A 19,084-nucleotide genomic window follows, 5' to 3' on the forward strand; every position below is an offset into this window, starting at 1 on the left:
AAGCAAATTAGAAAATAGGAAGCAAGGTGTATTAAAAGATAATAGCTGGGTATCTAGGCTATGAAATTGGCATCCACTCAGGGTCAATTTTCAGTTAATTACTAGTCAGTATTTATGAAAATAATCCCCACATCTAATATCTGTCAAGTATTTTCTGAACTCACTATTGTTTATGTACATGTAAATAATCAAGATGCTAGACAAAAGCTATCAGTTTTGAGGATGTGCAATTTAGACTGCTTTATCAAATCATGTTTACATATCAATGATTAAACAATCTTGAAATACACTATATTGCCAAAAGTATTCACTCACCCATCCAAATAATTGATTTTAGGTGTTCCAATCACTTCCATGGCCACGGGTGTATAAAACTAAGCAATCAAGAATGGGTTGCTCTCAGGAGCTCAATGAATTCCAGCGTGGTACCGTGATAGGATGCCACCTGTGCAACAAGTCCAGACATGAAATTTCCTCATTACAAAATATTCCACAGTCAACTGTCAGTGGTATTATAACAAAGTGGAAGAGATTGGGAACAACAACAACTCAGCCACGAAGTGGTAGGCCATGTAAAATGACAGATCAGGCTTAACGGATGCTGAGGTCACCAACTTTCTGCAGAGTCAGTCGCTATAGACCTCCAAACTTCATGTGGCCTTCAGATTAGCTCAAGAATAGTGCATAGAGAACTTTATGGAATGGGTTTCCATGGTCGAGCAGCTGCATCCAAGCCTTACATCACCAAGCACAATGCAAAGCGACGGATACAGTGGTCTATGAGTGTCAATATAAAGACTACACAGCAGAGAGGAATTTCAGGGTATGCAAGTTAATACAAAGGTAAAGACACTAAATATATTATGAAATAAATTGCATACTGTTTAGCTCTGAGTGTAACATTGGGAAGGTCGAGGGAAAATGCATGAAGGAACAATGTCTCAGAGATGAGAATAAACTGAATCACCGACTAGGGAAGCCATATCAAGAACAAATGAACAGACAGGATGAATAAATGAATAGCAAGTTTAATATAAAAAAAAACAAACTAATCATAGACACCAATACAGAGTATAATGAAGGAAACAAACAGAAGACTAACAGGGTGATGCTGAATAGCTCTCTACTGAAGACAGGTAGTTAATTTAAACACATCCGAGGTACTAGAATAGGTAAGGGAATAGTAATGCTACAAGGCAGGGTAACAGGTTTTACTATGTTCACATGAAGTATAAATACAGGCATTAAGGAATAAGGACAGCACAGGAATAAGGACAAAACCAGGAAAAGGAGCAGGCAATACAGGAGCAGAAACCAAAGAAACAGTCACTGGGGCTGGCCTGGCAGCAGGTAAGCAAGTCTTTGGATTCATTAAAGAATTAAGGGGCATGGTTGCTGGAGAGCAGTGGTTCGTGGCCTCAGGAGAGCCATGGAACATGGACACTGGAGACACTGGATGCCTGTGGTGTGTAGGCACAGAAGTGCCATGGGGAATGGGCACCAAAGGAGCATGGGACATGGACCGAGCATCCACAAGCACAGCCTTAACATCCACGAGCATCCATGCCAGGGTCCAGAGCCACAGCTATGGTGGTCCGGGAGGTCCAGAGGCGCGACTGTGGCCAATGATGGCAGGTCTGAAAGGTCTGGAGGCACAGCTGCAGCCAATGATGGCGGGTCCAAGAGGTCCAGAGGCTTGGCTGTGGCCAATGATGGAAGGTCTGGGAGCGTGGGTGCAGCGTTCAGTGGTGGGTCCATGAGGTCTGGCCACAGGAACAGACCTGGTACTGGAAACAGGAATAGGGAACAGGCTGTGTGGCGTCCTTCATGCTGGTAACAGGAACTGGTTGGGCAGTGTCTACCATACCATAGATAGGGACTGGCAGGACCACATCCTCCACACCAGAGACAGGGACTGGCAGCATAGCATCCTCCATACTGGAGACAGGGACTGACAGGACAGCATCCTTCACACTGGAAACAGGGACTGGCAGTAGGTCCAGAGGTGCAACTACTGTTGGAGAAGACATGAGTGTACAGCAGGATGTGGTATCTGTAACATGTTGCACAGAGAAAGAAGCCTCCAAGAGGCTGCCAACATGGGGCACTGGATCTAGCAGCTGGGCAGCTAGTACACTCCTAGAGGCTTGTGGCTCCCACCCACTTGTATTTAAACTTGTATTAAGTCCTTTGTCTGGGGAGCTGTAATCACTGGTAATGGGGCACAGAGCAGATCTGAGATGATGGGGAGTTTAATCCAGAAAACCTGGCCCTTAACTGCCTAAAAAACCCTCTACAATACTCATCTCCTCAGCTCTATGAGTCATTAGAAGTTCTGCCAATTGTAAAGCCTTTCTATCTAAAAACATGAACTTCACGTTTCAGGAGGACTGGAACAAAGGGGTAACTGGAGAGAACAATGCATTAACAAATCCTGAGAAAAAAATTATTGGCTCTATTGTACTAAAGTCATGATGCATTGGAAAATAAGGGAAACTGGGGACGCTCCCGTATGCGAGCGTGACAAAGAGATTATGATATTCACATTACTAACAGGGGTGGAGCTTGCATTTTCAGTGTCTGGGTGCAAGTGAAAAAGCCTATATACTGGCAAAAAATACTGCACAAAGCCTATACTAACCAAATACATAGAACTGACATGTAATCCCAGAATATAGTAAATATCTGAGCATTCATGCAGTAAAAACATGCTAATTAAAAAAAAGCAACAACAATGTGGTTATATAAACATTAAGATGTTTATTTCATTTTTTTGCTCAACCAAAATGTGTTTACAACAAAGTAGTAGAACACATTTAGCGTATTTTGATTGGCTCTTGAAATTGCTCTGCATAATTCCATGGAAATATTCCATTCAACCTAAGCAGTGGAATCCCTCTATAGCAGTGTTACCCATTATAGCACCCATAGCACCCATGGCACTCACTGAAGCTCCAGTTTAAAGTAATTTTAACCCTTGGGGCCGCCCATGAAAAGAAATTAACCAACATGCTAAATCTGACACATTACAGTATCTGACAGTAATGTGGAGTTTAGTGTGTTTTACTTCAAAAGAAACAAAATGTAAAACAAAATGACCAAAGATTCCAAACATTGGAAGATCAGGGGCTCCTGGACATCTGTGGCCTTGTGATCTCCAAAAGCATTTAATTGTGTTAAATATGCCACAGGATAAACAAAGAAGCTGCTTCTAGATATTTCATAGTGAATTTCATTCCTCAAATAAACTGTGGATGTTAACTGCAGTGACATTGTTTCAGTTACTTTCCAGCTGTATTCTCATGTTCAGTTAGTAGGAAACACCTGCTCATAGAGAAGAAAAGGCCTACATAATATTACATAAATAACCCCCTGGCTAGGACCATATATTTGGGCAATAAAATAATGAATATGTATACATTTATAGGCATCCTTAACTGTTGGCACTTTGGTAAAGAGTACCAAACATAAACCATTAAATCAATGTTTTCCACCTTGACTTTTAATAATTGTGAAAATTTAAATTTAGGGTAAAATTCCTAAAAAAGCCATCATGAAGAAAATGTGTTGCAATAAATTGCAACACAATTTTTATAGTAAAATATTATAGCTTAATTACATTATCTTCAGAAAGTTTGTTATTGGAAATTTAACTGGAAATGGATTCTATGGTCAAATAAAGCCAAAAGAAACATTTGTCCATTACTACATTATAATCTGTACTATGTCAAATCCATATAGTTCTTGTATTTTGGCTTGTCATGTATGCTCCTTTCAAATGAATTTCAATTGGATGTTTGTAAGATGCCCCACTCATGCAAAACTTGGCATTGGGAGAACGAATATCAACACAAAACCAAAACACACTGTACTGCAATAATGCTTTATTGCACAAAACACAAAAAAGGCCTGAAATTCTGAGGCATTGTCAACTCAAAGAACACTAGAAACAGTAATATAAAGACCAATTTATTTACAATGCAGCTATTAAAATTCAAAATACCAAAAGTAACACGATCCACTTAGGTTACAAAAGTGCTAGCTATATGTTTTTGTAAGGGTGTAAATCAGTGTGGTTCCATCCCCCACAATGAAACAATGCGGTTCAAAAACACCTCTAAGACACAGGCTGTTGTTTTTAATCAGACATGATGAAATACATTTTAGTGATTTTGTATACAATTTGTGTGTGTGTATATATACGCAGGAATGAGACTGACAAAACTGCACACCACTGACTTATTCCATTCACGAGTACAAGGCACTTGTGATAGAAAGCAAAAATATATCCCATGACTGAAATCATCCTGAAATAAGAAAAATCCATAGTATGCACTTTATAAGCAAATTAAATAGGAAAAAAGTGTAATATTAATTTCAAAATCAGACATTTCAAGACAGACATCACAAAGCAGCAAAAAATGGTTAGTAGGTTTTAAAGTACTGATATTAAAGAGCATAGACTTATCTTGCATTTTGCCCTAAATACTTTTTAGGTGTAACATATGGCACCCGTCATCATTTTATGTCCTTTCACAATCCCACCTCTTAAATATTTGCATATAAACTTACATTGGTAAATGTATAGTGATTATATATTAAACTGTGTACTCCTCAATATCCATCTTACAAGTGTGCCTCATTGACACAATAGTCCAGAGTACTTTCTCTCAACAGGCAGGGTTTTATGATTACATGCATCATAAAGCTACTACCTTTCATTCTACAGAGTTTGTGCCTTTATGATACATTATAAGTTGTCATCTTAGAAGTTATTACCATTTTGTCCCTGTGCAAATTAATCAAGTTTCTTGACCAATTTGCAAAACTCCACTAGTCCATCAGCAAACCTTATGACTGTTTTTGAAGCAGGTATTTGTAAAGCTATTTATCACTGTGCCCAGTCCAAGCACACTGATACATCCCAGCACAAAAACACATTAAGACTGCACCTTGTACAAACACTGGTGTTCAGGGGGTAAAACTAAGGAACTAAAGACAAAACTAAGGAGCATTGACATACTCACAGTATGCACAAGGTTTTTCTCTACATATGTGCTATATTAAGAATAACTGCCTTTGTCTAAACCTAAATAACTGAGAGGCAATTATGTTCTGTTTGTTTGTCTTAATAGCACAACTGGTCTGATATGACTCTATGGGATTATTTAGTTTTGATTATATTCTGAAGCAAGTTCTAAGCACATACTCCCCACATGTCACATTTTTGTCACTGTGTATTTCACTGTGCTGCCCCCACACATTGACAAACTGCCTGGCAAAAACTCTCCAGTATATTCAGCTTCTCTGAGTCTCATTAGCCTGAGTATTGTCTGCAATGTCTGCATTGGTGTTTGACTCAGATTAGTATAGAAATTAAAAAAGAGTCATGATAAAAAGACAGTAACAGTATTTTATAATGTATGTTGATATACTTTATTGCTGTGGCTCAGCTTAATGGTGTGTGTATTGGAATGTTTCTGTCATCACAGGTTAAAAATAGTAAATAGTATAAATAGTAAAATTGTTGGCCAGGTATATTAAAACACTGATGAATAATTCACAAATTAATCTATGGATGTGACTTTACTGAACTCTATACTTACAATTGTAAATAGTCATTTATTTAACCAAGACTGTGGAAATCTGAGGTAATTTTTGTTTAATTTGTAGGTCTAAAACCAAACATTTGACAAGTAAACATTGTATAAACACATTATAACTGCTACAAACACTTTAAAGTAAAAATGTAACATTTTTGCATTTTAGCTTTCATTGATATTAAAAAAAAGAAATAATCTTCAAATGACACACATATATCTACTGTTTGTTAGCAGGCAATTAAAATTAGCCCTCGGATATGTGACGTTGGCGACAAAGAAGGAGCAAGAGGCCTGGCTGAAGAATAGAGCTCTTTATTCTCCGTAGCAAAAACGAAGTCAGTACAACGACTAAAGGAAAACAATAAAGACCATACAACGTAGCGTAGTTTACCGGGTTTAGTCCGCTAATGCGCAGCACTGTCCGCAGGGACCTTTGGGTTTAAATAATGAGAAACACACAAGGAACAGGTGAGTGAATCAATAAGTGGATGATTTGGAGTGAGGCAGGTGTTTGCTATGATCCTGAACCGGAGTGGGCGTGTCCCTCCTGCTGGGAGACCGGCCAACCGTGAAAAGATCTTGCACGTTTAGATTCTGAATTAGTCTGCCAGTATCACCAATAACATGATACCGCCAAGTCACAATCCCCCTCTCACCTGTAGCTGTGTGACGGCTCTCAGGCCCCCTACCCACATGTCTCTCTACAGGACATGCCTCACTCTCTGAATCTGAGCTGGAAGGTCCTAAGGTTGTGGCACATCAATCATATACCATCTGTTAGTTCAAGTTTGGTTTATTCGTCACATACATAGTCATACACAGTATAACGTGCAGTGAAATGGTGGAGAGTGCTCTGTCCAAACTGAGGAAGAGAAACAGGGGTGCATAGAGAAAAAAATATATATGCAGATAAATATATATATTCTATGTATGTACAAAAATATATTAACAATGTATGTACAATATATGTATATTCTGATTATATACACAATGTACAATGTATATGGTTGGGTATATATGTACACAATCTACAGAATGTGCAGATCCATTTTATATAATACCATATCTACAGTTGTTGTTGTGTAACAGGGTAGTTGAGTATAAATCTATATATACAGATGTACAGATATACAGTCATGTTACATGGTGGTGGTGGTCCCCACAGTTTATCAGTTTCCTTGATTCAGGGCCCAAATGGCCTGTGGGAAGAAGCTCCTCTTCAGCCTCTCTGTCTTGGTCTTCAGGGAGCGGAAGCGCCTCCCTGACCTCAACAGAGTGAAGAGTCTATTGTTGGGATGGGTGGGGTCCTTCACAATTTTCCTGGCCTTGGTCTGGCACCGCTTGTAGTAGATGGTCTGCAGGTCAGGAAGTTCCGTGTGAGTGATGCGCTCTGCTGAACGCACTACCCTTTGGAGTGCTTGTCTGTCCTGCTTGGTGCTATTCCCAAACCAGACTGTGATGTTCCCCGTGAGGATGCTCTCGATAGTGCAGGTGTAGAAGTTCCGCAGTACTTTGGAGGGCAGTCTGAAGTCCCTTAGGCGTCTGAGGTGGTAAAGACGCTGACAAGCCTTCTTTGCCAGGGAGTTGGTATGGCGGGACCAGGACAGGTCCTGCGAGATGTGAACTCCAAGGTACCTGAAACTATCTGCTCTCTCCACCGTGGTTCCACTGATCCTCACAGGTTGGTAGTGCCGCACCTGCTTCTTGCTGCAATCCACGATCAGCTCCTTTGTCTTACTGACGTTTAGGAAGAGATTATTTTCCTGGCACCAGTTTTCCAGGTGTTTAATCTCCTCCAGGTAGGTCCTCTCGTCGTTGTCCGAGATCAGACCCACGACAACGGTGTCGTCAGCAAACTTGACAATGATGTTAGAGCTGGAAGTGGCTGTGCAGTCGTAGGTGTACAGTGAGTAGAGCAGGGGGCTTAGGACACAACCCTGAGGAGCTCCAGTGCTGAGGGTGAGGGTGGATGAGGCGCAGTTGCCCACCCGTACTGATTGTGGTCTGTCTGTTAGGAAGTTGGAGATCCAGTCGCACAGGGATGTATGCAGTCCTAGATCTCCCAACTTAGTAGTGAGTAGGGAGGGGATGATAGTGTTAAATGCTGAACTGTAGTCGACAAATAGCATTTTAACATAATTTCCCCTCCCTTCGTCCAGGTGAGTCAGTGTAGTGTGGAGCAGATGTGCAATTGCATCGTCAGTGGAGCGGTTGTGGCGGTATGCAAATTGCAGTGGGTCCGTGGAGGCTGGCAGTGAAGATGTGATGAAGTCTCTGACTAGCTTTTCAAAGCACTTCATCACGACTGATGTGAGGGCGACAGGGCGGTAGTCGTTGAGGTCGGAGGGTCGAGAGCCTCGCGCATGGTTCTGTCCACCCAGGGCTTCTGGTTGGAAAACTTCTTGATGGTGATTCTTGGGATCGTGTCGTCCACCAGTTTCCCAATAAACCCTACTACTGCCTCCGTAAACTCGCTGACATCATCAGTGCTGTGCCGGAACATGTCCCAACCTTTACCCAGTGCTGGTAAAGGTTGGGCACCGCATGCTTGAGGTTAGCGCTGTTGAAATCGTTATAAAGATACTAGAATATTTCTCTAAGATACTAGAATATTTCACGTACCACATCTAAGCATTAATTGTCGACTTAGAATTCTTTTGCGCCTCATTTTAAAGTAAATCCAAATAACAATACAGTCTATATTTTATATAAGATAATGGGCTGATTTATTAAAGAACATTTGCAAATAACTGCAAGATAGGCTGGTCAGAAAATGCAGACTTGAAGACCTATCTATTTGTGGAATAAGACCACTACCCCTGCCCCTTTGTTGACTAACTAAAGCTCTAGTTTTAGTTGACTACTCCTATGTTGACTAACTCTAGTACTTATTGTTTATTGCACTGATTGTTTGAAATAGTTTATGTATTTTGCACTTCTAGGCATGAGCACTGACCCCTGTATTTCAACAGTATTCTAGTTCATTGGTATCTTGGACTCTAACCTGCTGTACTGGCTAGTATGCATTCTATGAATAAATGACAAAGCAGTTTTGTAAGTTGCTCTGGATAAGAGCGTAAATGTAAATGTAAAGTACATGTAAATGTAAAGTCGCTCTGGATCAATACCGTAAATGAAAATGTAAATGTAATTGTAAATGTAAAGTAATAAAACCTCATCGCTGAATACGTATAAGCCTGATACTACACATTCTAACCACCTTTTCGTTTTACACTATTGTTTTTTCTTTTTCACATGTTCACATTATTGTTCCCTTGTTTGTCTATAAAGCCCATTGAGTCTTTCACTCTCTTCTTTCTCCTTCAACCTTTAACCTTTTATCTCGCCACTACACAATCCGTGATCTTATGATTTTGCCATGGCTTATATCACCGTGCTCCAGCTATATCGCACAGTAATTCGTACCATAACAAATACCATAAAATATCTTGCTGCACATCTCTGCAAAATTCTGGCGATACAACTATGAAATAAGAGCAATTCTGAACATGTTAAACAAATAAATCAACACGTCAAATAATTAAATGAATGCCCTGTTTATGGACCAGCGTCTGGAATTTACTGCTTTATCTGCTTATTACGTATGACTACTGAGCTAATTGGAAGCATTTAAACATTGAGGATTGCGGCTATGGAGTTTATGGGTTGACTGATGGACTGTTTTGCTGAACCTTTTTGATCAGATCCTAAGAAACCAGTTTCTTACAACATTTCACTAAACATGATTCTGTTCTTTTTGGTAGGTGTGTGCGGGTAATGGAACATGATACGCTCGGCTGCTTGCTTTTGATTAAAGTCAGTAAGTACTACATTTTCTCGGGTCGCCATAGCTTTTGGAGGAGATTTTTGCACACATGTAATTCACCGTGGTCGTAGTTATCACAGCAGCACATTGTAGTACAAAAAGCACATAAGCGATTCCTCTGTGTTAGTTAACCTTATTCACAGCATTTAGGCTCGCTATATTATGGGTGCGGTTTTTGCAGACGAAAGACTTTACTTTGTAATTTCTTACTCAGACCAACTAAAATACTCTAACTGCTGACAGTTTTTGCCTTGATCTTTACATTTAAGGTTGAAGCTTAATCATATAGCGGTTACACATATCAAATTCGGCTCCTTGGCTGGGCATAAGAATCCTTTCATAATTAATCAAACAATCGTTCGGCGCGGGACGCTTGCTTTTAATTTTTGTTAGTTTTTACCCAACAAAAGTTTAATCGCTAGCGTTTGCTTCACTGTTTGCTTTGAGGGCATAAATAGGTTATTATATTATATTATATTATATTATATTATATTATATTATATTATATTATATTATATTATAGATTTATTATTAGCCTATGGTCAGGATTTGTTTATTACTTCCGAATTAATTATATTTTAAAAACCTTTTATTTGTTTGTTTGTTTTTGCTAATATTTCAATGTTCATTTCTGCTTTACTTTCAGTTTATGAGTAGTAAATGGTCGAAGGATCAAATATATCCAATGTTTTTCTTTCTTTTCCTTCACCTGAACTGTTCCCGCTTTCTTTACAGATGCGAGCTAGGAAACAGGATATTTTCGGAGCAAACTTAATATCTTTGTCAAATCTTAGCCAAAATGATGTGACGATGTCGCAGGAAGGGGTTTCTTAATATTTATTTCAACTAGTGTAGCTGACTTTAGCCAGCCTTTCACACATGTATGATTTACATGATTTATATTAATTCAATTAATTCGAAGTGATATTAATGTATGTAATGAAGCTGTAATTTTGCTGTCGTTGCCGGCTACCGGCAATGCCACCTTTGGCCATCAGTGCTCACCCCTCGCCCTTGTTTAGCAACCATATTATCTGCACCCGTCTATTGTTATCAATTTAGTGCCAGTGTGTATAAGTCCCTCTGTATTTTTGCGAAGTCTTGCCGCTACCTTTAGGTTCCTGCATTCCTCAGCGGTTCCCTTGTCTTATCTGACTGACTGTTCATAACCGTTGCTTGGTTTGTTGTCTATGAATTTGGATAATCACTTGGTTTTGTGTGCCTGGCTGTTTTGTAATCACGGTGTTTTTCGACCTATTTTTGTCACTGGAGTACTCTACTGGAATTGTCAGCTCACGGTTAAAACTCCTGTCTTCTGATTGTTACAACATCGCGTAACACCTTGATACATTTTTCATAAAGAATTAAATATTTTTGACTGAACTCTCACAGCCTATACATCCAGTGCATCACTGACTATGGTAAGCAGAATTTATCTATTCCTTTTTATTTTCATTTGTGTAGGTTATATTAGAGGACCGAGTCAATAAAGGATGTCCAAACTAGTTGTAACTAATAGTCATAGCCAGCTGGGTAGTTACTGTCCTTTATAAAATCTTTCCTGGTGACGATTTGAGTTAATAAGCAATGGATATCCGACCTTATCTTTTAAAATTACTTCCTAATTTGTTCTCTTCCCATTTCATGTAAACTAGATCCGTCCAGTTAAAACAAGAACCATTAGTATAGGGCCACATTTTGTGTTTTTGTCATTGTTAAAAAAAAAAAAAAAAGTTATAAGTAATTGTCCTAGTCCATTATCAATCCATGTACGTTTTTCATAGCTTCCTGTGGATATTTTTTAAACATCAAGAACAACAATGAGTATCAAGATTTAAAATATATCTTTAGTCTGGAATGCTAATATTAAGATCTGCTATATGGACTGTAAGGAAGAAAGATTTCTTCATAATATGTTGTAACGCAGTGGTTAGGGAACTTGATCAGTAATTAGAAGGTAACGAGGAGGTTCAAGCAGGTTGCGGGACGAGTCGCAGACACAAGAACATACGTTTATTGGCACACGTAACATACAACGCTTAGCACGCCGGCTAACGGAGTTAAACACCGACAACAGAACTGCGTAAACGATAGACTTTTATACCTGTATGCTAATGATACAAAGAGGATCAGGTGCGAGACACAGGGAGGGCGTGGCCACTTTGACGAACACACACACACACACACACACACACACACACACACACACACACACACACACACACACACACACACACACACGGAGGCGTTCAGGGGGAGGGCCGTATCGTGACATAGAAGGTTGCCAGTTTAAGCCTTAGCACAACTAAGCTGTCATTACTGGGTCCTTGAGCAAGGCTATTAACCCTCAATTGTTCGTAGTGTATTCAGTCATAATTGTAAGTCACTTTGGATAAAAGAATCAGCTAAATGCTGTAAATGTAATGTGTTTATGTAAAATGAATTATCCTGGACAAGGTAATGTATAGAGGAATCACTGCTACTTTAGGAAGAGCATGCTGATATAGCAAGTGGCTTATAAAAAGTCCCATACATCTTTTCTTAGTCTCTGGGCTGTGTAGTTATTATAGATGATCTGTGTAATGATATAATGGCTAAAATGGCCACTCTATACCACTGGTATCCTGGAAAAAAGAGACAAGTGTCTTTTTTGGATTTTTTTGTGTTATATTTGCTGGGATGAAAAGGTGTGCTAGAAGTGGCATATACAGTAATGCAAATTGAAATGCGCAAAAATACATTACTTATATTTACTGATGATGATGATTGTCCATCATAGAGGCAGCAGCAAGATGCTGTATAAGACTGTCAGTGCTCATCTTGGTGGTGCACCTACAGGCCTCTTCTGAGAAAAGCAGTAGAGAAGGGCTGTCAGTTTTGAGAGTGGCACATTATGAGATCAGCAAAATAACTGCACCATTGTAACTGGACCATTAATGTCTTTAAATGTCAAGAATTTATACTTATATGGAAGTTATTATGTAACGATCACATAGGTGAAAAATGTGCATGTTTGGTTTGGTTCGTGTTTTCGGTTTAGGGCATGCCCCGGTGGGGGGGGGGGGTACACGAGCGTAGGGGTTCATCCGTAGCAGAGCAGCTGACGATGGGACTGATCGCCCAATGGGAAGGACGATCACAGATAGAAGACCATTGAAATAGGTTATCTCACGGACAAAACAAAGTCGGAGTAGCAGTTCATGGGTTTGAAAAAGGAAAATATGTCAGCATTTTCTCCCTCGACATTCGCGCCTTGACAACGTACCTGGAAGGTTGGATTTCTTTTTTTCCTATCCTGGGGTACTATTGACTATCAAAGAAACTTTCCTGAGGGATTTACGGACTACGTTTTACACCTTACCTAAGGGAACCGTTGGGGTGAGCTTTAAACTGGAACAGAGGGAGACCGCCGAGTAGAACTGGTGAGACCGCCGGGTAGAAATGGTAAGACCGCCGGGTAGAAATGGTGAAAAGTGAAGCCCCTGTTTCTAATGTAACTGTGTCAAATCATACAAAATATGGAGGAGGAGTCTCCAGCAAATGATTAAAAATTTCAATGTTTTAATTTTTTTGACTAAAACAATGCTCCACTAGAACCTAAATAAGTAAACTTTGTGTTGAATTTACCTCATAATTTACCTCATATTATGTTGAGCCTCCTGCTTCCCTACTCTATGGAAGCTCACATCTCAACCAAACGTAAACTTTAACTGAAATGCACGTCAGGAACATGATCAAAGCCTGTTTATAACAATGGAGTGACTCTCAAGATATACAGTAGTAGTGTACTAAAGCACCAACCGTGGTTATGATTTGTTTACACACTGACGTCTCTTCTAAGACTTGATTTGCGTTTCAAATTATTTTTTGGGTTATGAGTACCAGACTGTTCCTCTATGGATCCATGTGTGTTTGCAGCCGGCTGACCCATATGAAGAATGTAAATTCTTAATGACAATCATAATCTCCCTGTTTAAAGGTCTGTAGTAGCATTTTCAGCATTACAAAGAAAATTACTTCAAAGCAATTACATGGTAATGACAACTGAACTTTCTTTAAAAAAAAAAAACCAACAACCACATCCCATATTTTTCTTTGTCAATATACATGCAGATTTGTCTGAAAATAGAGAGTGTGTGTGTGTGTGTGTGTGTGTGTGTGTGTGTGTGTGTGTGTGTGTGTGTTGGATTCTGTCACTAGGAGGCGCCAAGCTATTACTATTATAATGACGTAGGAAGGCTCCATGTTTCTGGATGAATTTGGGTCTTTTTGCCTTCAAGATGTTATCTGAACTATTATCTAAATGTACCAATTTTGTGTATCTTTTGTTTGCTTAGAATGATGATAGATTCCTTTGAATTTAAAAATCTCCAATAAATAACCCCGTTATTGTAGCCTATGTTAACAGAATTTTAAGAGTGTTTAGTGATAAAGGATTGTAGAAATCGGCTAGCTTTTTGATAAATTACATACACATGTGCATGTGTATACAATATACATTTTTTTTGCATGTGTAGTTACACAGGTTACCATGGTTGTTCACAGTGTTCACATGTCCAAATTACATGAGAGCAAATGAAACATGGTAATTGAGCAAGTAAAATGTGAATTTACACTCAAGATTATTTTTCATTAATGGAAATTTTGTACTGAAATTAGACATGTAATATTTGTACTGTTTGAATCTTGATTCAAAATTGATGTGAAAATTGGTGGAGGAGTGTTCATGTCCAGTGAGTCCAGTGGAGGAGTGTTCATGTCCAGTGGAGGAGTGTTCATGTCCAGTGAGTCCAGTGGAGGTGTGTTCAAAGGCTTTTTGGCTGGTAACCTCAGCTTCCCGCTCTACAGATAGAAGAACCCACAATTCAGAGAATTCAGACAAGACTCAGTCATACTACACAGAATCTGTTAGGCCTAAGCTTGAGAGCTCCCCTTTCTTTTATTTATTTTATTGGATATTTTAGCTATTCATTTGTGCTCAGATTATAACAGTTCCTACCAGTAATTGTATGTTGGTGAATGGTAAGAATAAATTCCCTAAATGATATATCCTTATATTGTGAGGAAGTACATTCTTCTCTGCAAAAGCTAAGCTAATACAGAGGTAGAGCAACCTATTAAGGGTTAGAGTAAAAGTACCCTATGGTAGAACTATATATTTGTTGTGTATTTGAATTCAGCAGTGATGTAGGCCATATGCGACATGTATGCCATAGAGGGAAGGAGTAGCAGGTTGTGTCTTTGGTATTTTTATTCTAAAAGGCCTGGAATCACTGGAGGTTGTACAGTTTGCAAAACTGAGAGACTAAATGAGTTCTTCAAAAGAAAAGGTCATGGTCTACTAGTCTACAGTCGATGGTCTCCATTCAGTTGAATAATGTGATTAATCATTTATTGATAACCAGTGTAGACTTACTTGGTTGTTTAAACCTGTACTGTTGGAAAATATATTTACTTCAGCACACTGAATTATCCACTTTTTTTGTTGTTTATATGTGACCCACTAAGGTGGGTACCACTGGCTGTCCCTGTTCTACAGAGTTACAGCACATGATACATTAATAGCTCAACTACTCCTTGCAACTTTATTTGCCCAAGCAGTGGAATTACAGGCTCTCATTGAGGCCTGTAAAATTGCAGAAGGCAAAACAGTGAATAAATCATAGATGTACTTTTGGAGTAGTACATGACTTTGGAACCATCTGGAAATTTTTAACTTCCACAGGCTCATGCAATGCCCACTGCATGCTCATCTTTCAATTGCTCGATGCTATCTTACTACCTAAAGAGACTGCTGTGTGTAAATGTGATGCACACAATAAACACACTCACCCTACTTCAAAGGGAAATGCCAGAGCAGGCGCTGCTGCTAAGCAGGCAGCCCATAAACCACTTCCTGTTTCACACACTCTCTTATAGGCTGACTCTTACACCCCACAACCCACCACCCTTGATTTACAGGAACTGCAGATGAGATCCAATCCAGGAAAAGTCACAGTTAGGCCTTCCCAGCTTCCCTGTTCCATGGTCTTGTGTTTTGGTTCCATTCCATAGTTTCATTTTCTCCGCCCCTTGTTTGGATTTCCACACCTGTCCCTCATTTCTAGTCTTGATTAAGTTCATGTATTTAATCCCTGTCTTGTTCCCTTGCTGTTGACTCTTCATTGGATGTTTGAATGTATGAATTTCTGTATTGATGTGTTTGAAAGCCCATATCCATAAGTTTGTATTCTGTGCCTCCTCGTGCCTTCGCAATTTTTAGCTTCTGTTATAGCCGCTTTCCCTGTTTGGCTTCTTGTGCTTTTGTTTCTTTGATTTCATGTATTCTCAGAACCTTTATGTTGGCTCTATGACCCTGGACTACCCTAACGACTCTGAATCTGGATTTGCCCCTAATAAACCTTGCTCTTCTCCTCACATGCGTCTACCTCCTTACCTCTCACTGTTAGAGGAAAAAGGCTGTGTTGAAACAATGTGGCTGCAAACTCTGAGATGGAGTATAGCTGGGCCCTGATGACAAAACCTGTCTTCCTTAAAATCTTTTTCTTCATTATGCTAAGCTAGCACATGTACTTGAACTTCACAGGGGCAATGTTAGCAGCTATCTCATGACATTAGTTTACAAAAGGATTTGCAATGTACTCTCAAAAATATTGTCAGACGTGTGTGATATGCGCTACACATAATGTTGTTAGAGGTTTACAGGTGTAATGATCTAAGCACGTACAGAGACCATGTCGTTCACTGTAAGACGAATGCAGCTTTATTAGAGAACACGCTTAGTCCACAGTCAAGCCATAAGTACATAAACCAAGGTCGTAATCCAGAAAAGCAGTCCATGATGCAAACCAAAACAAACAGGGACCAGGCAAAGATCCAACAAACCAGAATTAACACAATAACAACTGGTTCAGGAACATAACACGGGTTGACGAGACTTCACTAAGAGAAACTCAACACACAGGGCTTATATACAAAGAGACTAACGAGGACTAACATTCTACAGGTGATTACAATAACAGGAGGAAATACTAACCAGGGGGCTGAACCCAACAGAAACCAAAACAATGAAGCACGAGGAAACAAAACCAGGATATAACTAAACAGGGGAGTTGCCGTGGGAACCGTGACGCCAGGGAGGGGTGAATGTGATATACAGGCAGGACACCCAATCCCAGAAAAACCTTTTGATCATTTACAGATGGATTTCATCAAACTAATACCAAGTGATGGAAAAATATATATTGTTTGGTATTGTGTGGAAATTATTTCTAAATGGGTTGAAGTGTTTCCCACAGCCAAACAAAACTCTGGGGTAGCAGCAAAGACTATTCTAACTTAAATAATAACAAGGTGGAGAATTCCAGCAAAAATCAGTAATGATAACGGAACACCCTTTGTTAGTGCTGCCATGAAACAGATAGGTGAATAAGACAGCACTGCACCTATCACCCAGTGAGTGAAACCTTGCATTGTGATGATGCGATGCTTCATTATTGTGCAAACCTGTATTCTGTTCTGAATGTCATCCATAAGCAGGCCAGAGCAGGCTTCCCATCACCAGCTACTGGTCCCCTTCATGACCTATGATCAGAAGACTTGGTGGTGATAAATGACCTCAGCCAGACAAGTTGGAACAAACAAAAGTGGACTGGTCCATTCCAGATAGAACTCACCCCTCTCATGGCAATAATTGTGACTGGACACTCAACTTGAGTGCATGCCAGCCACTGTAAAAGGATTTCTGAGCTGACAGACAACGTTGTGACGACTACCCAACACCAGGAGGAACAAACAGACAAAGAAGACATTGAGGAAGATGACTACGATGTAGTCGGATTGCTGCCCCTTTTCTACAGCTGCAAGGGAACAGCAATAAATCAACATGGACAAAGGACACCGGGGGCATCTCCCAGGCCTCTGTGGCCTCCGAGGGACAACGTGCTTTGCCATTCTGCTTGCACGAGTTACAGTCATACCACTGATGTATGTGCAAAAAGTTTGTGTCCTTAAATGTAGTCTAGTCAAATCAAATATATTTATTTAGTGCTTTACAAAACATATGTTGTCACAAAGTAACCTTACAAAAGTCCAAGTACAGGCCCCTAGTGAGCAAGCCAAGGGCGACAGTGGAGGAAACCTTGAGAGGAACCAAGACTCAAAGGGGGGCCATCCTTCTCTGGCCAAGGTAGATCATTCCACTAATCGCACAAACTTCCACTTGTTTGCCGTTGTGTTAGGGAATGCATCACATCATATTCGTAAGAGGTTTCTGTACACAGCATAGAATCCATGCTAAAACATTTAATGCTTTCCCCTCGCTTACTCATATCTCTGAACCATTCTGAGCTCACAAAAACAGCAAGTGCTTTCTAGAAAACCTTTAATGTTGTGACACTCTGAATCCTAGTGAATTCATGTTGCTGATGTGGTAATGCTCTCTGTAAATACTTTGTAACTTGTCAAAAGGTATGTGGGGAGTATAATGGGAAATTCAAATTTAGTGGGGAATTATGGAAATCTTGTTTAATTCTGTTGTGCCTTGATTCTGAAAAAAACATCTTGATTGTGAGTTTTCCAGCGTCACTTGCGTATTGGAGCGTCCCCATTTCCCTGTCTACCTCCTCTTTATCTGCAATGCTCTGCTTTTCCCTTTAGTCCTGTGTATTGTTTCGATTGTCTTATGCTTTCGTTTAGTCTGTCGCTTGTCTGGCTAAGACAAGGAGGTTACACAGCATACAGGCAAGAACAAATATAAACAGTTTCTACCCTCTAGCTATCTGGCTCTTAAACATGATGTGAAGCAGTTAGTCCTTCCCAGTATGAGTTCACTGTGGCATTACTATTACAATCAGACAGGAATCATAGATAACACAACTGTAGAGGAAGAAAATTAAGAACATTCTATTATTAACTTGATGCAACACAATCTGGTCAACTGGAAATACTTCTAATCTACTTTAATGAATAATCAATTATATCCATCACAGGAGAGTTGAGTTAAAGTACAGTTTTTCAAATAATTGACTTAAACTGAAAATGATCAAATTTGATTACATCTAATCAAATGTTATAATAATTGAATAATGATATTTTTCTTTTACTCTTAAAAGGAACAATGTATGGCTCCTGAGTAGTGCACCTGAAAAGTGTTTGTCTGATCATCATGCTCACTTGCTCAAGCCCTGATGCCACAGCCATCTGTAGGCAGGAGTACAAGGGGACAAAACTGGTGCTCCTCTCTGGGTGGGAGGGATTGCTTTACTGTGTCTATCACAGCAGCACTAGCCAATCATGGATGTTTCAGTGCAGTTGATGAGAACTGTGCTTTCAGCTGCCCCATGTTGCAGCTCTGGCAGCAGTTTGTAAAGATGTGCTTCTTAGATAATTCCATTATCTAAGAAGTGTGTGTCTTGTTTCAGCACCCTGAGTCAGATCACATATAGAGAATTGAACAGTTACTGCTTCCCTCACTTCCAAATTGTAGTGACTATCCACAAAGAATTTGTGTTCATTTCTATGAATCTGCACTGATTTGTACAAATAAATGCTTCTTTGTTTATAACCCTCTGAAGACTCAGGGCATTTATTTGGTTCTTGCATATTTTCTTATATTCGCTTTAAGGTTACTTACTTATAGCATGATACTCATGTT

At 39.6% G+C, this 19,084-nt stretch overlaps 1 long non-coding RNA gene across 1 annotated transcript; it reads right to left on the reverse strand.

The window, feature by feature from the left end:
- Positions 1 to 13,562: 13,562 nt before the first annotated feature.
- On the reverse strand, positions 13,563 to 18,230 carry LOC145656985 (uncharacterized). Its single transcript, XR_014122734.1, has 2 exons — positions 16,936 to 18,230; positions 13,563 to 14,271 (listed from the first exon to the last, which is right to left on the reverse strand). It is a non-coding gene; the product is annotated as an uncharacterized LOC145656985 (long non-coding RNA).
- Positions 18,231 to 19,084: the final 854 nt, after the last annotated feature.

Source organism: Electrophorus electricus, chromosome 3 (assembly GCF_041902795.1).
Source record: "Electrophorus electricus isolate QZ-2024a chromosome 3, ASM4190279v1, whole genome shotgun sequence".
NCBI classification, from domain to species: domain Eukaryota; kingdom Metazoa; phylum Chordata; class Actinopteri; order Gymnotiformes; family Gymnotidae; genus Electrophorus; species Electrophorus electricus.